Source organism: Pteropus medius, unplaced genomic scaffold (genome assembly GCF_902729225.1).
Source record: "Pteropus medius unplaced genomic scaffold, Ma_sr-lr_union100, whole genome shotgun sequence".
NCBI classification, from domain to species: domain Eukaryota; kingdom Metazoa; phylum Chordata; class Mammalia; order Chiroptera; family Pteropodidae; genus Pteropus; species Pteropus medius.
Genome location: NW_024350919.1, coordinates 102,797 through 122,645, shown reverse-complemented (window position 1 = coordinate 122,645; position 19,849 = coordinate 102,797). Strand labels below are relative to the sequence as shown.

Genomic DNA, 19,849 nt, shown 5'->3' with positions numbered 1-19,849 from the left:
GAAAAAATGCAGACAAATATCCCCCATGAACAAAGATGAAAAATTCTAAACAACAATATGCAAAATCCAACACTATGCAAAAAAGATGATACATCGTAACCAAGTGGCGTGTAGCCCAAGAATTCAAGGTTGATTCACACTCAAAATTCAATCAATGGCATTCACCAAACTAGCTCACCAAAACCAACAAACAAACAAATAATAGATATTCTCGACAGACCAAAAAAGCATTTGACAAAATCCAACATCCGTTCTGATAAAAACTCTCAGCAAACCGGGAAGAGAAGGGAACTTCCTGCTCTCGATAAGGGCGCCCACAGAAGACCTCCAGCTGACGTCGCACTGACTGGTGACAAAAACCCTTCCCACCACGGGCCGGGAGCAGGAAAAGCACGTCCGCTCTCGCCACTCCCGTCCCGTCCCGCATTCTAGCCAGGGCGACGCGGCACGAAGAGGCGGTGAAAGGTGCCCTGACTGCAAGGGAGAAGTGAAACCTTCTTTACTGGTGGGCGACAAGCTCATCCCTGCACATGGTTCAGCGGCATCTACGCAAATGCTACTAGAACTAGCGAGCGAGCTGGGCAGGCCCCAGGATCGAGATTCATCGATAGCACAACCGTACGTGTCTGTGCTAGCGACGAACAACTAAAAATCAAAGTGGAAAGAATATGGCCATTTGTTATTAAATTACAAATCAAATATCGAAGGATAAACCAGACAAAAGATGTGACAGACCTGTACACATAAAACAGCGCGACTGCCGGAAACAATCAAAGAGAACCTGAAGGAATGGGAAGTTTTTCTGTCCTCAGGGGTCGGTGGACTCAGCGTTCTTCAATATCGATTCTCCCCAAATCGATCTATAGACTCAACAAAATGCCAATCAAATCCCCGGAAGCTACCCCAGCCCGCTTTCTAGTAGGGTTTGGAAAACTCATTCTAGAACCACAAGGAAAGGCCAAGGGCCTGGAACAGACAGAACGAGGGTGAGGAGGGGACAGACTCGGACGCCACACTGCCTGACTGCAAGACGGCGTGACAGTAACCGACAGGGCAGCCGCACAAGAAGCCCAGAAACGGACCCCCACGCACGTGGACCACGGAGTCGTGGCGAACATGCAAAGCCACCTCAGTGGGGAAGAGAGAATCTTTTGGACAAATGGTGTAAGAACGACTGGCTAGCCATACGGAGAAAAAGCAAACATTTATCGACACCCTGCGCCGCGTACAAAAACTGACTCAAACTGGATCACAGGGCTAAAGGTCAAACCTAAAACTGTGATTTCCAGAAGAAAACATGGGAGGAAACTGTCGTGGCTTTGGGTTAGGCAAAGATTTCTTAGATTCAACACCAAAAGCATGATCCACAAAAGAACAAATTAGTAAACTAAACTTCATCAAAATTTAAAACGTCTGCTCTTCAAAAGACACTATTAAGAGAATGAAAAGACACACCACAGCCTGGAAGGGACTATCTGAAGCTACTTGTCTGATGAGACTTGTATCCAATATATAAAGAACTCTCGAAACTCAATAATAAAACGAACAACCCCTTTTAAAAACGGGCAAAGGATTTGAATAGACAATTCACCAAAGGTTTACAGACAGTAAATTAGAACACACACACACACACACACACACACACACTCACCACATTAGTCATCGGGGAAATTAAAACCACAATGAGTTGCCACCACACAGCTCTTAGAATGGCTAAAAATAAAAGAACCGGTAGTCTCAAATGTTCCTGAGGATGTGGCGCAATTCGCACACCTTTTGAAAACAGTCTGACAGTTTCTTAAAATGTTAAACATAAACCTCCCATATGATCCAGCCATTTTACTCCCAAGGGAAGTGACAGCACACATCCACACAAAGACCGATATGCGGTCCGTAGCAATTTTATTTATAACAGCCCAAAACTAGAGACAACCCAAAGGCCCACGGACCGAGCAACGGATAAAGCAGCTGTGTTGTGTGTGTCCACACGCCGCACCCTAACCAGCAACGAACAGGAGTGACTCGCAGAGTCACACGGCGACACGGATGGTCACCAAACAGTGACGCCGAGAGCCGGTGCCCGTGCGCTTGGACGGGGCTGCAGAGAATGCACGCCAGGCTGCAGGGACAGAAGGCAGATGGGCGGCTGCCTGGGGACGGGGCATGGGGCGCAGGGATGGGGAGGGGCACGGGGAGGGGAGATGCTGGGGGTGATGGACAATCGGCCATTATTTTGAGTGTGGTGATGCTTTCCTAGGTATACGCATAAGTGACAACGTCAAATTTGCACTTTGAATGTGTGTGGTTTACTATTTATCAGCTTTACATCTATAAAGCTGTTTTTAAAGTTCTGAGTAACGACATCCGTGACATGGCAGAAAAAGAGTGTCCGAAAAGACTCTTATCTCTAAAAGCAGTGGGAACGCGGGCAACACTGGGCAGAATCAACTTTTTTAGAGCTCTGGAAATTAACCAAACACGTGAAATGAGAAATGTTTATTCGAGAGAAGCAGCTGAATCTTGGTGAGAACAGTGAGCTCTGTGGCTTTTAACATGCCCTGCTCCCATCTGCCAGCCCCATCTCCACAGCAGCCCTGATGAGTGACAGCACGGCAGCTCGTGGCGGGGGCAGAACGGGGGTGGAGCCGCCCAGCCCCGTTCCCAGAGAGCTGGCGCCGCCCGCCCCGCCTGGTGGTCCCTGACACCCCACTTGCAAGTCTGTCTCCATCTGACCCGAGTCAGAGCTCACGAGAAGGAACTCTCATTTCTCCGAGGGCATTCGTTTAAAAATACCAGAGGCCACAGCTTAATACTGACGCTGCCTGAGGCGGCGGATAAGAGTCGGGCGAAAAACAGGCTAAGGACAAATGAGCTTCACGGGAACGCTGGGGAAGGAGACCGCTCAGGGAGGCTGGGGCGCTCCTACCCACCCCCCTTGCTGCACACGCTCAGTAACGACCGGGGAGACCTGAGCCCCCGCCTCTGGCCGAGCCGCAGGCTGGAACTGAAAGCTGGGGCAGGCTGTCAACTGCCGGCCGCATAGTGAACGTGCAAAGACTGAGAGACCTGCTGGTTCCAGGAATTTAAGGAAAATTCTGTTTGGTCATTAGCTGACCACTGAGCTAACTGAAGAAAGACTTCAGTGGCCACGCATGACAGAGGATACGTGACAAATAAGTATAGCACTAGTTCAGAAAATCCCTAAACAAGCAACAACAAAACAAGTGGCAACAACAAAAAACCTCGAGGGGAGAGAATCCGATTTCCAAGAGCTGCCACATTATATCACTTAAAGTGTCTAGTCTTTAAAAAATAGAGATATGCAAACAAATGAGGAAGTGTGTCCCGTATACACTGGGAAGAAAGCCATCAATAGAGACTGTCGCCGGGGCAGCCCAGACGTTAAACTTACCAGACGAAGACTTTAATCAGCTATTTTAAATATGTTTAAAGACCTGAAGGAAACCTTGTATACAGAACTGAAAGAATGTATGAGAACAATGTATTGCCAAATGACGACAATCAACAAAGAGAAATTACAAAAAGAACCGAACAGAAAGTCTGGAGCTGAAAAGTACAATAACTGATACTCAAAAAGCCGCTGGGCACTCACCAGATCTGAGCAGGGTGAAGAAAGAATTAGCAAACCTTAGGGTAAGTCGGCCCATCCAGCCTGAGGAACGGAACAGAACAGGACGAGGGAAAGTGGGCGGAGCCGGGAGGGGGCGGAGCCGGGAGAGGGCGGGCACCGAGAGCACGAGCGAGAAAGCGAGGGGCGCCCGGGGTCGATCGCCCCAAACTGGAGGGAGCTTTTCCCTCCAGCAGGGAGGAGGAGCTTCTCCGCCGCAGCCACGACGCTTCGGACAAACGCCCGGCTTGCTCCAATGGTCTCTGTGTCTACAACAGCCCCCCGGAACGCCCCCTTTCCAAACGCGTTCCTCTCCTCCGTTCTTGGGACCTGGCGTGGATCGCGTTAGATCTCAGGTCTTAAATTGCAACTATTTATCGTCCCCATTTTGCGGGAGAAACATCTATTTGCTTATGGTCAATACCCCCGAGTGATGGCTGGGTGAACGCAACGTGGCCTCGCGTACGACGGGGCAGGAGTGATGTGACACACGCTGTGATGTGCGTGAGCCCCAGACGCTACGCCAAGTGAAAGGAGCTGCACGCGCCACGCGCCTCCATTCGTGCAGCCTCCGGAGTCGAGCACCCACGGAGGGGCGGGGAGGGGCCTGCAGAAACGGACAGGGAGGAGGGGGTGCCGGTGGCCGCAGGGTTTCCGTCTGGGGCGATGAAAAGTCTCTGGGAGGGGCCATGGGTGACGGCTGCACCGTGTGAACGGACGAAGTGACATGGAGTGATACAGAAGCGCGCGCTACAAGGTGAGTGTCAGGATGGGTAAATATACCCCAACTGTTAAAAATTCTGCAAGAGGCCCCTGAAACACGCGGTGACCACGGTGAAGGGCGCCGTGTGCTCCCGGGGGTGGGTGCCGGGCCCCGGGGGTCGGGGAGCAAGCCAGCTGTGCGGCCAGGCGAGGGCCAGCGCGGGGGGCTCCCCTGGGGCACAGAGGCGCCCACGGAGCGGGTCTCCCCTGGAGCAGCCTGGCCTGGTCCTAAGCCTGGAGACGCTTGTGCCAGGAGCACGGCCCGCTGTCTGGCCGCGTCCAGCCCTCTCCTGCTGCGTTTACGGCGCAGCGAGACCAGTGTGCTCCTGCAGGGGACCCCAGAGCCGGCCCTCGGTGAGGGAGAGCAGGTATCCCCCCGCCCTGGGCAACTCGCTGTGCCCCAGCCTGGGCGCCTGACCTCGGTCCCGGCCCTATGGAGAGGCTCCAGGTACCTGTGCCGCTCCCGTTGTGGCCTCTCAGGACGTGTGGTCCGGTGACCGCCCCGAAGCCGTCGAGTCCTTTGTGAGCTGGGCAGTTGTGAACTGGCCGTGGACGCGAGCTTTCCGTTCGCCCAGAGGGGACCACTGCCCAGCCAGGGGGCCGAGGGCGGGCGGCCACGCAGGAGGGTTCCCAGGATGCCTGAACAAGGGTGCTCTGGCACCGTCCATGGGCTCAGGCACCAGCACCCCTCCCCGGGCCTGTGGGGCAGCCCGCACTGGAACCCCGCACCCACCTGCTGGGCAGGGCCCCCAGGGGGAGGGCGTGACCTGGCACAGCCCCCCAGCACGCGTGACTGCAGGGCGTTTCAGGTGTGGCAGACACGCGTCAGCGACACGGGTACCGCGGTCATCCCCACCGCTCGGGTACGGGGGCACAGGGGTCTGAGACTGTGGGGTGAGGGCGGGCAGGCAGCTCCTTCGGGTCCTGTGCTTGGGACCCGGGCAGACGCGAGCAGCACGTGACGCGACGGGACAGTGAGCCCCCACCGGGCTGTCACTGAGGAGCCTTTCACAGGGAGAGGACACGGTGTGCACGCGGACAGCGCGGCCAGAAGCGCGTGCCTGGCACCCCGGCCCGGGCTGCATCCGAGGCCGCCCCTGTGCCCTGGGCGCCGGCGTCAGCCAGCCGCTGCCTCCCCCGTGAGGACGCCGAGGGCGCTGAGGGCCCACCCGGACGCTCCGGGAGAACCTTATATTTTGATCTTTAATTTAACCACGTCCAACATTCAGACCCCGCAAGGAGGACGCGACGTGCCCTTGGAGGGCACCGTTCAGCTGCACGCGGCGGCTCCTACGCTGCATCTTCCAAACGTGGCCCTCTGCGCTGCGGGGGACTCGGTGACACCGTTGCGATGAGACATCGTACTCATCTTTTGTCCTCTAGCCTTTGTCGGCCTCGGCGCGGGCACTCGGAGGAAGCAGCAGCCCCGCCCGCAGCGGTGACCGCCTCCCGAGTGTCCTCTGCCCGTGGCAGCGCAGGTCCCCGGCCTGTGTCCCACCTGGACGCGGAGCTTTGAATGTCGCTACGCCGCAGGCTAAAGGCTCACGGCTAATTCTCCTGAAGGGTGTCTCTCCATGCCTGATTCTCTAAGATTTTTTTAAAGCAACTGAATGATTAGGACAGGGAGTCTCTTTAGCAGGGAGGAGCCCCAGAACGAGCCCTCTATTTGCACAAACACAAAATTAATGCTCACTGAATTCTGGAGAAAATTGTGGATCCCCCGTCAGGTTGAGGATGATTCCCGCCAGCGGGGCCTAAACATTGCTTTCTACTTGGAGAACGACAAATGTGGGGGCCAGTAATCTCACGAGGGGCCGCGTCTGCAGAGGCAGCTGGGGTGCGGCCCGGGTGTGGGTGTCCGCCAGGAGAGGAAGAGGTGGCCACAGAGCTGGCCGACTGGTTAACGAGCCTGCGTGGGGACGCCCGCAGGGCCCAGGGGGCAGGGACCCGGCCGCGCTGACCCCGGGCAGGTGGGCAGTGGTGCGGTTGCACTGGACCTTCTGGTTCTGCGTTCCCAGGGCTGTGACCGCGCCAGCCGGGCCACGCCACTGCCCGCGGGCGGGTGCCGGGCAAGCGCAGCAGACGGAGGCCCCGGCCCCCGCGGCGCTGCCAGAAGCAGCGTGGGCTGCTCGGAGTGAGTATTTCTCTTCAAAACAGCACGGTGAAGCTCTGCTTGCCGCAGTCTGCAAATACCACAGAGCCTTCGGAGACTGTCCCGGCCTGGCAAACATTTCACACAACCGATCCGCCAGCCGAGAACTCTGGCGAGAGGGCACAGGAGAGTCCAGTCGTGCCCTTCCACAGGCCCCCAGGCCCGAGGGACCGCAGCTCGTTCCCCCGCGTTTGCAAATGCCAGCCCCTGGGCCTTGATGCGGGGGAGCCAGCACCCCCTCCCCGCCATCTCCCTGAGCCCCGAGTGTCCTTGAGTCAGTCAGGCAGGCTGGGTCACACTCCCGCCCGGCCCTGCCTGCCCGGGCCCAGGCAGCCAGAGCAGGACTGTGCGGCGCACGGGCCAGCGAGACGGGACCGGGTGCAAGACAGCAGGGGCCCTGGTGCCTCTGCCCAGAAGCGACCCCCTCCCCCACACCGCGCCACGGGCAGGTGCGTGGTGACGCCAGGGCGGACAGGCAGTGCGGCCCACCTGTGCCTTGGCGGGAGGGAGCACGGGGCACTGTGATCGGCCCTGACCACTGCTGCCGGGGGGGATGGCCCGCCAGGACTGGCAATGACAGAGGTGGGGGCCTGGGGGCCGAGCAGCTCCAGCCGAGAGGGCCAGATGCTACCAGGACGACTGAGCGGGGGTCGGGGCCGCGGCGGGCCGGGGACGGAGGTGGCTGTGAGGCTGGCTGGACAGAAGTGGGGTCTCAAGCCCTGTGTCCCCTCCAGCCCCGGGGTCCACTCCTCACGCGCAGGCTGCCTCCAAACACTGCGCCCTAACTGGGCCAGGGCCCAGTTTGCCCAGCAGCAGCCTGCTTGGTCGTGGCCAACCCGGCCCTCGAACACAGTCCCCACAGTCCCCGCAGGTCCCCATGGCATCCCCACGTCCCCACGGTCCCCACAGTCCCCCAGGCCCCCCAGGCCTTACAGGTCCCCACGGGTCTGGCCCCAACCCGACGCCCCCTGCTTTATGAAAGCCCTGTGACCGCCTTCTCTGGGTGTCACACGTGGGGCATACGTGCCACAAACACGTGCAGACTGTCACCTGGGAAATGTAACCATGAATGAAAAAGAGTTCCTGAAATTCCAACAAATCGATGATAAACCATCAAAATGCAATTTAAATGCAGCCGCATTAAAACACAGACCGGAACTCGCCAAGCTGCTCGCCTCGACCGCGTTGGTCCGGTCATTCAACAAACTCCTCCGAGCACCTGTCTGCGCCAGGCCAGGACCAGGCAGGGACTGCGGGAGCTCGGGAAGGGTGAGTGTCATGAGGGCCAAGGTCCCAGGCAGCTGGTACCAGGACCACTGGGCGACACCGTCGGTCCAGAGCCCCCACTCCGGGGTGCTGTCCTGGGCTTGGCCTCTCCCCCAGGAAGCCCAGGCCTGTCCCACTGCCCACAGCGCAGGGTCCTGGCAGTGACATCGCCAGGGCCCGGAGTGCCAGGCTGCCCCACTCCGCCTGGCTTCTCATCTCCCCTGTCTCCAGCTTCAATGCCAACCCGAGACTAGGCTGCCCCACCTCCAGCGAGGCTGACGCCTGTCGGCACCGCGTCCCTAGGGCAACGGGACCAAAAGGGCCTGGCTGTCACCAGCTCCTCGAGCACAGCCACCCGACGTCTCACAGCCCCTCCCGGTGCACTGGCCTGCAAAGGCCCGTCACGGCCACCCCGCATGTCAGTCGCCAGGGAAACCCCAGGCCTGGAATCCAGAAAGCCACACACAATTAGAATCAGAGAGACCGGGGCCCACTCTGCAAGAAACGAGGTCACACGGCAGTCTGCACCCGCACAATGCCCGGGCCCCCGCCCGCATCGCACTGGAGAAAGCGGCCAGACGCCCCAGGATCCTGACACACCGCCGTTCTAAAACCCCACAGCCCTGTGTCTTTGACTTTTTAAAAGAAAAAAGCATTTGAGGTTCTTAAAGCATTCGAGTCTGTTAAAATCAAAGCAAGCGCAAAAGGCATCCTTCGGTTTTAAACAACAAGGAGAAAGCGAGGAACAGTAAAGGTTTGTGTTTTGTTTTGTTTAATAAAAATCTCTATCCATCACATTCTACATTTTTTGTTGCTGGCTATTCTAAAGCAGCATTCTCAAACTGTGCTCATAAGGCAGTGATCCCAGAAGCTTCATAACAAACAAAAAACGCCAATTCACCCTCTCTGGAGGGTCAGAGTTCACATTGGTTCACTAATGCTCTGATAAGTCCTGCTGCAGGGCCAGTTTTCAACCTCGCATAACCCTGCATCTCCCAAACGGTTCTGGACGCAGAACCTCCTGCTCACCTCCTAGCGGATACTGACCAGGAGCTCACACACCTGACCTTGGCAGAGCTGCCCCAGCAGCACCGAGGGTGAGTCGGGCGGATCTGGCCCGCGGACAGGGGCTTCTGCTGAGCAAAGGGCTGTGAGGGCCCCTGTCCTCAGGGCTCCCAGGCAGGTCGCCACCCTCCTCCTCTCGGGGAGACGAGGGTTTGGCAGCCACGATGCAGAGCCCTGACGTGTAGAGCAGAGACCATCAGAGGCGGGACGCATGGCCCCGCCGGGCTGAGCTGGCCTTGATGGCACCGAGCTGTGAGGACAACGGCAATGGCTGGTCCCTAAGCTGCCTCCACTGGGCTCCGCCCGGGGCGGGCAGGGCACAGCCACCACGCGGGAGGCCTCACTCCACTGGGGGCCTCCCAGGCTGGCCCCACCGAGGACACAGCTGCCCTTAGGACGAGGCCTGGGGCACTGGGTGGACCCCGTGGGGACAGGCCCCGTGGTCAAGACCCCCGCATGGTCTGGCTCCTCCTCAAATCAGACACTTGGCCTCTGCCCAGGTGAGAGTCCTGCTCATCCCTAGAGCCCAGAGATGCCAGTGGCCAAATGAGTGGGTGGTCAGAGCCCCCCAAGGCTAAAGCTGCTAAAGATCCTCTCTTGGGCTGAGCTATGTCCCCCACATTCCCATGTTGAAGCCCTGACCCCCAGGACCGTGGAAGGGGACTGCGTTTGGAAATGGGGCCTTTACAGAGGTAAGGTAAAATGAAGTCCCTGGGGTGGGCCAATCCAGCAGCACTGGTGTCCTTATGAGATTGGGTCACACACACAGAGGGACAACTGTGTGGGGACACAGGGCGGAGACGGTGCCTGCACCCCGAGGACAGAGGCCTTGGGAGGAACCGAACTGCCCTGAGTCACCTGCATCTGGACTCCGACCTCCAGGGCTGGGAGACCGTCTGCTGCTTGAGTCTCCTGGCCGGTAGCAGTTGTTACTTGGCCTGAGCCAACTGAGACGGCCATGAATTGGCAAGTGACAGACAAAAATTGCCCAGGGGCCTGGTTCTCTTAATACACAGGGAGGACGACCAGGGGTGGCTGCTTCCTGAACCATTTAGCCATTTGGGGTTGGGGACAAGCTGGGCGACATGGTGGACCACAGCCCGCCCTCGGGCTCCTGAGTCACAATGGGCAGCTCCTGTCCTTCTCGGGGGTGGAGTGAGTGCAGCTGAGAGCCAAATCCTGCCCCGCTGGAGCTGCTCACCGCCCCTGCCCCCGAGGCCTCGCCCAGGCCCGCCTCGCACCTGGCCCACCTTGCCCCCTTAGTGCCACCTTGCAGGGGCCTTTCTCCAAGTGGTCCCTGTGAGGCGAGGCCCTGCCCCCGAGCCGGCTTCTGCAGCCCGGGCCTCTGCTCCCTCCTCAGCTTCTGGGGCTGGGCCAGCCTCTGGCCTCCCCTGTAGGCTGGGTGACCTGGGTGACCTGGGTCCCGGTCCTGGTCCCGGGGCGCTGGGATGAAGCGTGGCAGGAGGGAGGTGCCCGTGGGCAGAGGCCAGCAGACCCACCACTGCAGCTCCCTGGGTCCCCAGCCCCGCACAGAGAATGGGGGTGCTGGTAGGTCCTGTGGGGGTGTCCCTGCGGCCCCCTGGATGCAGCTGCTGAGCTAGGGGCGGCACAGAGGCACAGCCCATAGGGCCCAGTCCCCCTACGAGAGGGGTCTGCCTGGTTGCTGTCAAACCACTGTCCCCACCACCAGCTCACCCAGGGACCACTGGATGGCCCTCTGCCCCCAGGCGAGGCTGAGGGGACGGCGTGTCCTTGGGGAGCAGAGGCCCCCGAGGCCCCAGGGGGGTTCCTGGGCGGCGAGGGGGGCAGGAAGGACACTCCGGCTGAGGGGACAAAACATGTGGCGACAGCTCAGAGCCTCGTCCGCCCCCCGCCCGCCAGCACAGCCGGAGACGCGGACTAAAAATAAAAGGTGTTTCTCCGGGAGGGGCCAGCGCCAAGCTCGTGAAGACGCCCCCAGCACAGCCAGCTCCTGGGTGACACAGGGCGTCGAGCTAACAGGGGCTCCGGGTTCCCTCCCCGAACCTTGGCTGAGGGATCTCAAATGTAACCACACGGGAGACTCACCGGGAAAGGAGTTCCCGTCCCCAACCCAGCCCCAGGGGACCCGGACATCAGGACTGAGCCTGCAGCCTGCGGCCGGGAGCTGGGCCTTGCAGAGGCCGGGCCTACAGCCCCGTTCCCCGTGTGTGGGGGCCCGAGGGCCAGGAGCGCACGGGGAGTGGGCTGCAGCCGGCACCCACGCACCAGGCAGGGCAGCCCCTTGCTCACCCTCCCCACTGCTGCCACCTGGGTCCACACAGGAGGTCTCCAAGCTGGGCCAGACTCCGGTTCCACAGCCAGCTTCCAGCTGCCAAGGGCTGCGGCCTCAGTGGACAGACGCGGGTGAGCCGAGCCAGCCAGCTTGTCAGACCAGTGACTCGTGTGCAAAACGGGGACGGCCAAGTGGCATGGGGACCAAACTTCCTGGAGCCCTCGGCAGGGTCAAGGGTTAGAAGGAAGACGCAGGTTTTTTCTCAAGAATGTGTAGGTGAATCCTGACAGGGCTCAGGCTGAGAACCCCGCTGCCTGCCGGACATCGCATGCCCATGGGCAGGGCCCAGGGCGGAGGCCGCAGCCTGGGCTGGGAGGGACCATGGAGGCAGAGTCCCCTCTAAAGAGCTGGTTCTGTCCCCACCAGAACCGCAGGTCCTCCTGGTGCTTTGTGAGCCCAAGGCCGCAGGCTGCAGGCTGCAGGGTGCAGGGCCTTTGCACGGGCAGAGATGCCCTCCCACGTGCCAGCTGCCAAGCCCAGGCCCCTGTCACCCAGGTGGCCTCCAGCTGTCTCTAGTGTGGCCGCCGGCAGCTTCCTGTTTTCCTTCCTCTCCTGGGAGACAGGCTGTTCCCGCTGCTTCCGATAAGCGTGTTTGTTGTTTGGCTCCTGGAAACGCCATCTGATTAGTCAGGCTGTGCCCCTGCTGGCCAGTCAGAGGCCCCGGGCGCCCCGGGCTGAGGCAGAGAGGAGAGGCCAACACCTGGATCTGAGCAGGGAGACAGAAGAACAGGGGTCCTCTCTTAGTGAGTACACGCTGGCCTCCGCCAGCCACCCGCCACGGATGCTCACTCTGCAGCTCAGGGCCCTCCAGCAAATGGGTGTCTAGGGTCCAGGAGCGCGAGTTCAGAAGAGTGCCCACGTGCGCAAAGCACACACAACGCACCACATGGACGTGTGCACACACATATGCACATGCAGACACAACGCGCCAGTGCGGACATATGTGTGCACATGCACGCACATGCACACACAACGCCCCCGTGTGGACATGCACGCACACATGCATGCACCCATGTGGATGCATACACACATGTGCACATGCACGGGCACACACAAACGCACCCCGTGGATATATACACGTGTGAACACGCACATGAGCACACACAACACACCACGCGGACGTATACACAGGTGTGCACACACACGGGGGCACGCGCAATGCATCACATGGATGTACACACACGTGTGCATATGCACGAACACAATGCACCACGTGGACGTGTGCACACACACGGGCACGCACAATGCGCCACGTGGACGTATACACGGGCACACGGGCACACACGCGGGAGCCCGTCTTGGCACCACAATGCACTTACGGAAACATCGGCTAAACGCTAATAGCTGGACAGAAACGTGAATCTTAATGAGGTCTCACAAACGGACGTCAAATGGGAATTGTTTACAACGCGCAGGAATGCGGGATCCATCAGCAAGCGGCTCCATCCTGACCTGCTACATACGCGCCCCAGCTGCCTCCACACGCCCCCTCCCCTCCCGCCCCACAGTCCACGGCCTTGGGGACACAGGCCACGAGCAGGACCACCGGGCTCGGGCAGGCCGGGCCCCATCCGGCCAAGGCTCAGGCAGGACCCGCCTGGCGATCTCCAAGGCCTGTGTCATTGCCGTGTGCACAGGCTGTGCCACGTGGGGCAGCCCGGGGTTGGAGGCTGGCTCTTGTGAGCTCGTGACCTGGGCCTCAGGCTCCACTCGCTGGGTCAGGAGCCGCGGCCCCCCGTGCCTCAGTCTGCTCTTGTAACACGGGGCAGTACTGGCCCCCCTCTGTGGGGGCTGGGAGGGTCCCACGAGGTCACGTCCGTGACGGTCCGTGCAGTGAGCGGCAACTCTACAGGCGCTTCTGGGCCGCGGGGCCGAGTCGTGACTCAGGTGCAGCAGAAACACTCATGGGGCTCGTGGGGTGTCACGCTGCACGGGGCTGGGGGCGCACTCGCATGTCCTAGGTGCATGCAGCAGGAGCAGAACCAAGACGTGCCGAGGCTGTTCTGCTCGCAGGGGCCGCATCTCCGAGCCCGTTCCGGTTCCGTCTCGACAACCTGCGCCCCGGCCGCTGCTCGTTCTACTCAGGGCCCTCGGGCTGGATGCAGCCGAAGGACCGCGGCACTCACAGGCCACCTGCCCAGCTAGGAGAGGAGCCGCGGGCACGGAGAGTCCCCCGGCCACTGTGTTCCTCAGCGATGCTCGAGGCTCCAGAGACCCCCGCTTCCTCCTAGGGGGCTGTGGAGGGGAGGGAGTGCTTGGCATAAGGCTTCGGAGAGACCCCCGCTTCCTCTTGGGGGGTGTGTGGGGTGGGGAGGGGGTGCTTGGCACAAGGCTGTGTCCTTAGGCCTGGGAGGAAGGGAGGTGCGCTGGTTCCTTTGGTGTTTGAGGTCCCCGCGTTTCAGTGGCTGCCGCGTGGCCTGTGGACGTCCGAGGCCCCTGAACTGACGTCTGTGCTCGGCTATCCTGGATCAGACAGCGGAGGTGGGGTCCCAGGACTCACCCTGGGGCTCATCTAGGGCTCAGGCCCCACCCCAGGTCCCCCAACCCCAGGCCCCCTGCCAGCATGTGGCGCCTTTGGCCTGCGGCCCCCCTGCAGCTCCTGAGCACTCAGACAGCAGCACAATGCCACGTGACCAAGGATGACATCTGTAGCCTGTCACTGTCCTCACTTGTGGGGGGCTGGGTGAGGCACAGAAGCATTGCCCAGCTGCGAGAGGACAGGCTGGAGCCTGCGGTCACCTGGTCCCAGGCAGGCCCTGGCGGAGCTGGGGAAAGCATCTCCTGACAGCCACCCGGGTCAGCGAGATCAGGTCACCAGAGTCCCACACAGACAACTCCCGGGGGACGTAAGGTCTCAGCTTCACCGATTCTAAGTCCTGTCATTTTCCCGTTTGACAAACCTGCCCCGTCTTTCAACGTTTTTTCACGCGTCCCCCCTCCATTTCCTCGGGCGCCATGCAGTCCCCTCCTCTGCAGTCTGGCACGAACCCTCGGCTCGCGCGCTGCTGACTCCCGTGCACAGTGAAGCGTGTCGGACGTGAGCTCCCTATAAGCGCGGTCCTGGCTGCCGCCCAGAAGCGTCCCTGCGTAGTGTCCCCTGCCGTCACGTGGCCGCTTCCTCTCAGACCGGTCCCTGCAGAGCGCGTTTCTCCCCCAAGCTGCCCGCCAGCCTCAGTGCGCTGAGAGGGTCACTTCTGGCCCCACCAGGCGTGGCGGGGGACTGGTCACTGCCCCATGCCTGTGTATGTAGCACTTGCAGCAGGTGGCCGACCCCTGAGCTGCCTTCATGGGGGACAGCAGGGGACAATCTGTGCCGTGTGGTCGGGGGGGAACTGTGGTGGGAGACACTTTTGCTGCTGTTTCTGTCTTTATGGCCGGACTTGCCGACCTCAGAACAGAGTGACCTTCTACTTCTCCGAGGGAGCGAGGGAGGGAGCACCCGTCAGCACGGAGGGGGTCGGCCCGCAGCAGCAACACCCCCGGCCGGGGCTTCGGCAACCGCTGGCACCCTCCGGCTCGCGCTTCACAGCCCGCCATGCGGTGGCCCTCGTGCCCGGACCCCGGCTGACGGACGGGCCACCGTCTGCCGCGCTGCCAGTCACCCCGTGAGCCGGGGGCCGACTCCAACTCTGGGAGCGGCCCCAGAGTGTCTCCTGAGACGTACGTGTGCTTTCGTGGCCACGTCAAGCCATGGCTGTGCCTGACCCCGGGGACAGCGCAGGGCGCAGCCCGCCACGGGCCCAGGAATGCAAATCCTCACGGCGCGTGGAAAATTAACGTCGTTCACCCCGCTGCAGGAAAAACAGTAACAACGCGAGACTTTCTCCACGAGAGCCAAGACGAGGGCCACAGAACTCGACATCTCTTCTCGACAGCGGTGCCCAGGGCGGGGCGCGACGGTGCACCCCGTTTGAGAGCACGCCTGCTCAGAAGTGAATGTCACCCTGTCCCCAGAGAGGGTGCTGGGGTTGGCCCCTAAGAGCACGCACACTTGCTGTGCACACACACCTGAGCGCACGGGAGCGTGCACGACCCCAGCACCGGTACCCGTGGCGTGCACACGCACACGCACTCTCGCCACGGCTGATGTGTTCCCCAGGAGTGGTCAGCGTCAGGGACAGGGAGGGAGGTGGCCTCAGGGCAGCCGGCAGCCTACCCCTTCCCAGGGTGCTGTCCTCCCCACTCCCATGCTCCCCCGCGGTTAACCGCAGCTCCAGTCTCCTGGTTCCTGTTTGGGGCTCAGGCTGCCTGGCCCCCCACGGGCACTGGTGGGTGGGGCAGGGTGCCGGACACAGCCGGGTCTGGCATCCCGCACCCCAGCCTCGTGTGCTCCAGGGGGCTGTTTCTTCTCATCCATACAAACCGAGGACCTGGCACCGAAGCAACAGGCCAGAACCACCAGTGGGGCACGTGGGGACCCGTTTCCTGCCCCCCACGGCCCAGCCCGTGTGCAGTGTGGGGGGCTGCCCCGTCCTCGGGGGCTCACCAACACCCCTACGGGCGCGAGGCCGGTGCCACTTAAACGTGGACTGCTCGGAACAGGACAAACCGCCGGTCCTCACGGTCCGGCACCGCGATTACGAAGAGGCTTGCGCCCCGCTGTGCAGGCGTGGCGCTTCGGCGCCGTGTAGCGTTTACGTGGTCAAAGGACGAAAAGCAGCAACCCCCGAACCCCGGGAGCCAGGGAAGCTGGCCGTGCGCCCAACAGGCAGCCGGAGGCAGCAGGCGCTCTGAGACCAGGCGCAGGGAAGCGCCGCCGAAGGGCCACGTGAGCACGGGCCACAGGCGAGGCGCGAGGCGGGAGGCCGGGGGCACGCGACGACGCGCTGCCCGTGCTGTCGGGCTGGTAGCGCTCGCGCCCTGCCTTCCGACACGCCTGTGGAACGCTCCTGGGTGGCACGGCGTGGGGCCGGAGCTGCAGGCTGGGGACACGTGGGACCGCCCGACCTCGGTTCCCTCTGCTTAACGTTCGCACGACAGAGGCTACAGAACAGCACTCGCTGCGTTTTGCATCTGAGGAGAGGACGTTCAGGAAAGTGGGGTGCTCGTGCGGGTGCGTGCGCACCGCCACGCGTCAGGCACCTGGCCAGCAGCCCCGGCTGACGCGCCGGGCTCGGTCTGGACCTCCGCTGGGACGGGGTGTGCGAGGGGGACTGGGGACGTCATTGCTTTTGGCCATAAAATGCCTTCTCATCGGGTAAGAGACACAGCAAAGGTGGCGTGTGACCCTGTGCCACTGAGGCCCAGCTAAAAGGCCCAGCGCCTGGCCGCCCCGCGCCAGGGCGGGGGCCCAAACACATGTGGGTGGAACCCAGGTCCCTGTGAGGCAAGTCCTGCCAGGTGACAGGCCAGGGTGAGCCTGCGGGTGGGGGGTGGGGGTGGGGTGGGGTGGGAGGCTCCTGCAGGGGGCAGCAAGAGGGGGCCCGGGAGCTCGGCAGAGAGCTGGCTGGGAGGGGGGCCGTGACCCCGGCGTGCAGCTCCCAGGACACTGGCGCCCTGTGCCAGGCTCGCCCGGCGCTGACCGGAACAGGGGCAGAGGTCAAGCATGTGAGCGAGGGTCCTGAGGGCAGCAGGGAGCAGAGAATGTGTCGAGAAAAGCCCCTGGGGGAGGGCGGGAGGTCCTCAGTTTCCCCTTTCTGGAGAGAAGGTCCCAGCCAGGCTCCCCCTCGCCTCCCCGCCCCGCAGGCCAGGGAGCAGGGGTCAGGGAGCGGTGAAGCCCCAGGCCTGTCGGGAGGCCCACGGAGGCCTGGAGGGGCCGGGCCCCCACATCTCAGCACAGCGACCTCGGCCCAGGCTGCCAGCCCAGCAGTACCACTCCACGAGGAATGTTCCAGAAGCAGCATGGCTGTTGTTTGTACCGCATGTGGCTTCAAGCAGCACAGGAATGACTCGCCTGCCTGGCTGATGCTGCCCGGCCACCGCCCAAGCTCTGTGTCCCAGACAAACCTGGTGGCAGCTGGTGCTGGGAGCGAGGCGGGGCAGAGGCCCTCTGCAGGCAGGGCGCACGGAGGCTTCAGGGCTGGGGTGGGCGCTGGGCAGGCGGTCACGTGCAACCCCGACCCAACAAAGCTCAGAGCAGACACAGCATCAGCCCATCACCCAGCCGTCCTAGGGTGGCACCACTCACGAGCCTGGGCTTCACGTCCCAAACGCGTCCAGCAGCCAGTGACCACACCGCCCGTACCTCATGCAGTGGACCCCGGGGCCCTCTCCCGTAGCTCACCCCGAGCCCCACTCTGGGGGACTGTGGGCCTGGGACCAACAGAGAAGGGCGAGGGGGGTTAACTAGGGCCTCTCCCCTGCACCCTGCCCGGCCCCGGGGCACCCTCACTTGCTGCCACCTGTTTGCCAGGTCTGGTGTTGCCCACCCCGCAGCACGGGATGAACCCGCCCGTGGCAGCGTCCGCCTCGCGGGGAAAGGAAGCAGACGCGGACGATGACGGACACACAGTGCGGGCCGAGCGCAGACCCTGAGGAAGAGCTCGGGGGGAGCGGGGTGGGGGACCGCGGAAGGATAGGGTGCAGGGAGGGGCCCCGTCCCCCGTGTCCCCCTTGCCAAGACCTCTGCTGTCCACAGCTGACCACGCCTTCCTGTCCTCTGCTGCAGCTGTCAACGTTCCAGCCCGGAGCCTTGAGACACCCGGCTCTGCACAGACAGGCTCCTCACCGGCACTGGGCTCTCGTGATCTCGCCCACGTCTGAGCATCGGTCCAGCCCACAAGCCTTGCAAAGCTCCCGAACCCAGCCCAGCCCCAGATGGAGCACGTGCGTCCCCAAAGCTCCCGGAGCCTGGAGGCTCGGGACGTGGCCATCCTTGGAACCTGGCCTTTGCAGACGGAGTTAGTGGAGAGACCACGCTGGGGCAGGTGGCCCTCATCAGGTGACCGGCGTCCTCACGGGGCGGAGGTGGGAGGGACGGAAGAGATGCTCGCAGGTCAGGTCAGGCCGAGAGGCCCAGCCCTCGAGCCCCGGGCAGCCCCGCCAGCACCCGACCTCAGACTTCCGCCTCCACCGCTCTTCCCGCCCCTGTGTGATTTTCTACCCAGGAGGCGCTCAGTGGGCGGGTCGGCCCAGACCTGGGGGGCGCCTGGCTGTGTGAGTATGGGGTGTTCATTACGCAGCTGTGTCGTCACTGACACACGAGCCACCAGGAGAGCGGACTGTAGAAAGAGCGACCAGGGGCCCGGGAGGGAGCGGGCAGTCTAGAGGGAGGGCAGACCCAGGCGGGGCTGCCAGACCCCGAGAGGTGACGTGGGAAACCAATGAGGTGCTGGGGAAGCTACAGTCCCTCGGCCTCCTTACCAGGACACTCGCAGGGGGGGCCGGGGGCAGGGCAGGCACCCGTCCAGTCCAGTGCATGGGGGCCCTCACTCCTCCGGGGCTCCTGCCCCCACCCCGGCCCCTGGCAGGAGGCCTTCGCCTGCTCCTGTGCCGCCCGCCGAGGGCGCCAGGGTTAAGCACGTGTGACGCACCAGCAAGGCAGTCACCCTCGTTCCAGACCAGGACACACACGCAACGGCAGGGCCGGCCCAGACCGCTCCCCGCCCCACTCAGGGCTGGGGTTTGGGGAGCGCCTGCGGGCTCGGACCCCACCCAGAGGATGTCCCACGATCACGCCCGGACGCCGTCAGTCACCGCCCGCAGGAGCCCCAGCCTATCTGCGCGGCGGCCGTCACTGGGGCCCGAGTTCTCTGCTCTGGGGTGACATCCCCACGTCTGCGGCTTCTCGGGCCATTTCCTGGGGCAGGCTCCGACATCCCCCTTGGTGGGCGAGCAGCGCTTGTACCTTGCCCTCTCGCGACAGGCCCACCGGGCCACCTCACAACTCAGAGCGTGGTGACCGCAGGCCCCGAGGGATGGTCCTGGTTCCGGGCAGTGAGGCCCTGAAGGGGACACCACGGGGGGCCCGAGCTGCCCTGGCCACGGTCAGACTGGAGGAGCGGAGGCCAGGAAGAGATGTGTTCCTCTAAAGACAGACACAGTAAACACGCAGCCACCACGACAGGCTCACGACATGGAAAAGCTCGACAAAGACAGGCCGAGGGGCCGGCGCTGCACTGTGGAGGCCAGCACGGTGTCCCGGGTACATCCCGCCTTTCCCCTATGCTTACCTTGTTACAGACACAGAGTTGTCACAAGTAACACTTTGTAAACTGCTTCTCTCTCAGAGATGCCATCTGTGCCGAGGACAACAGTTTGTGTCACTTAGGGGCTGGCTGTGCCTGGTGGGGCCACTGTGCCGACCTCTGGCCACGGGGACTGGGGCTCCTACTGCAGCCTCCATGCTCCCATCTCTCCGTTTCCGGCTCCTGTGACGTGTCCAACTGTGCGTGCAGCACCGCGTCTGTCTCTGCCAGGAAAGGGGCCGGGGCACAGGCTCCAGCTCTGCTCGGCGCCCCCGTGCTGGACAGCACTGCAGCCGGGAGGCCCGGAGTACCAGGCACGTGGACATGCCAATGTGATGGCCCACGCTGCTGCCCACCCCCCACACCACGCAGCCCGGGGCAAAGTGCTGGCTCTCCAGGCTGTCCTGCAAGTGACCGAGCGGTCACCCTGCAGAGCCCTGCCCAGGCTCAGAGCTGCTGCTGGTGGCAGCCCTGGCCTCTGAGCCACACGTCCCCGACTGCCCCGGCACAGCACGAGCCCCTCTCCCGTCTGTGAT

General features: G+C 62.3%; 2 long non-coding RNA genes across 2 annotated transcripts; one reads left to right on the top strand and one right to left on the bottom strand.

Annotated features, from left to right (window-relative positions):
* The first annotated feature begins 240 nt into the window (after window positions 1-240).
* On the top strand, window positions 241-1,219 carry LOC120584406 (uncharacterized). Its single transcript, XR_005648022.1, has 3 exons — window positions 241-418; window positions 456-458; window positions 600-1,219. It is a non-coding gene; the product is annotated as an uncharacterized LOC120584406 (long non-coding RNA).
* A 7,340-nt stretch (window positions 1,220-8,559) lies between these two features.
* Window positions 8,560-15,907, bottom strand: LOC120584405 (uncharacterized). Its single transcript, XR_005648021.1, has 2 exons — window positions 12,507-15,907; window positions 8,560-11,893 (listed from the first exon to the last, which is right to left on the bottom strand). It is a non-coding gene; the product is annotated as an uncharacterized LOC120584405 (long non-coding RNA).
* Window positions 15,908-19,849: the final 3,942 nt, after the last annotated feature.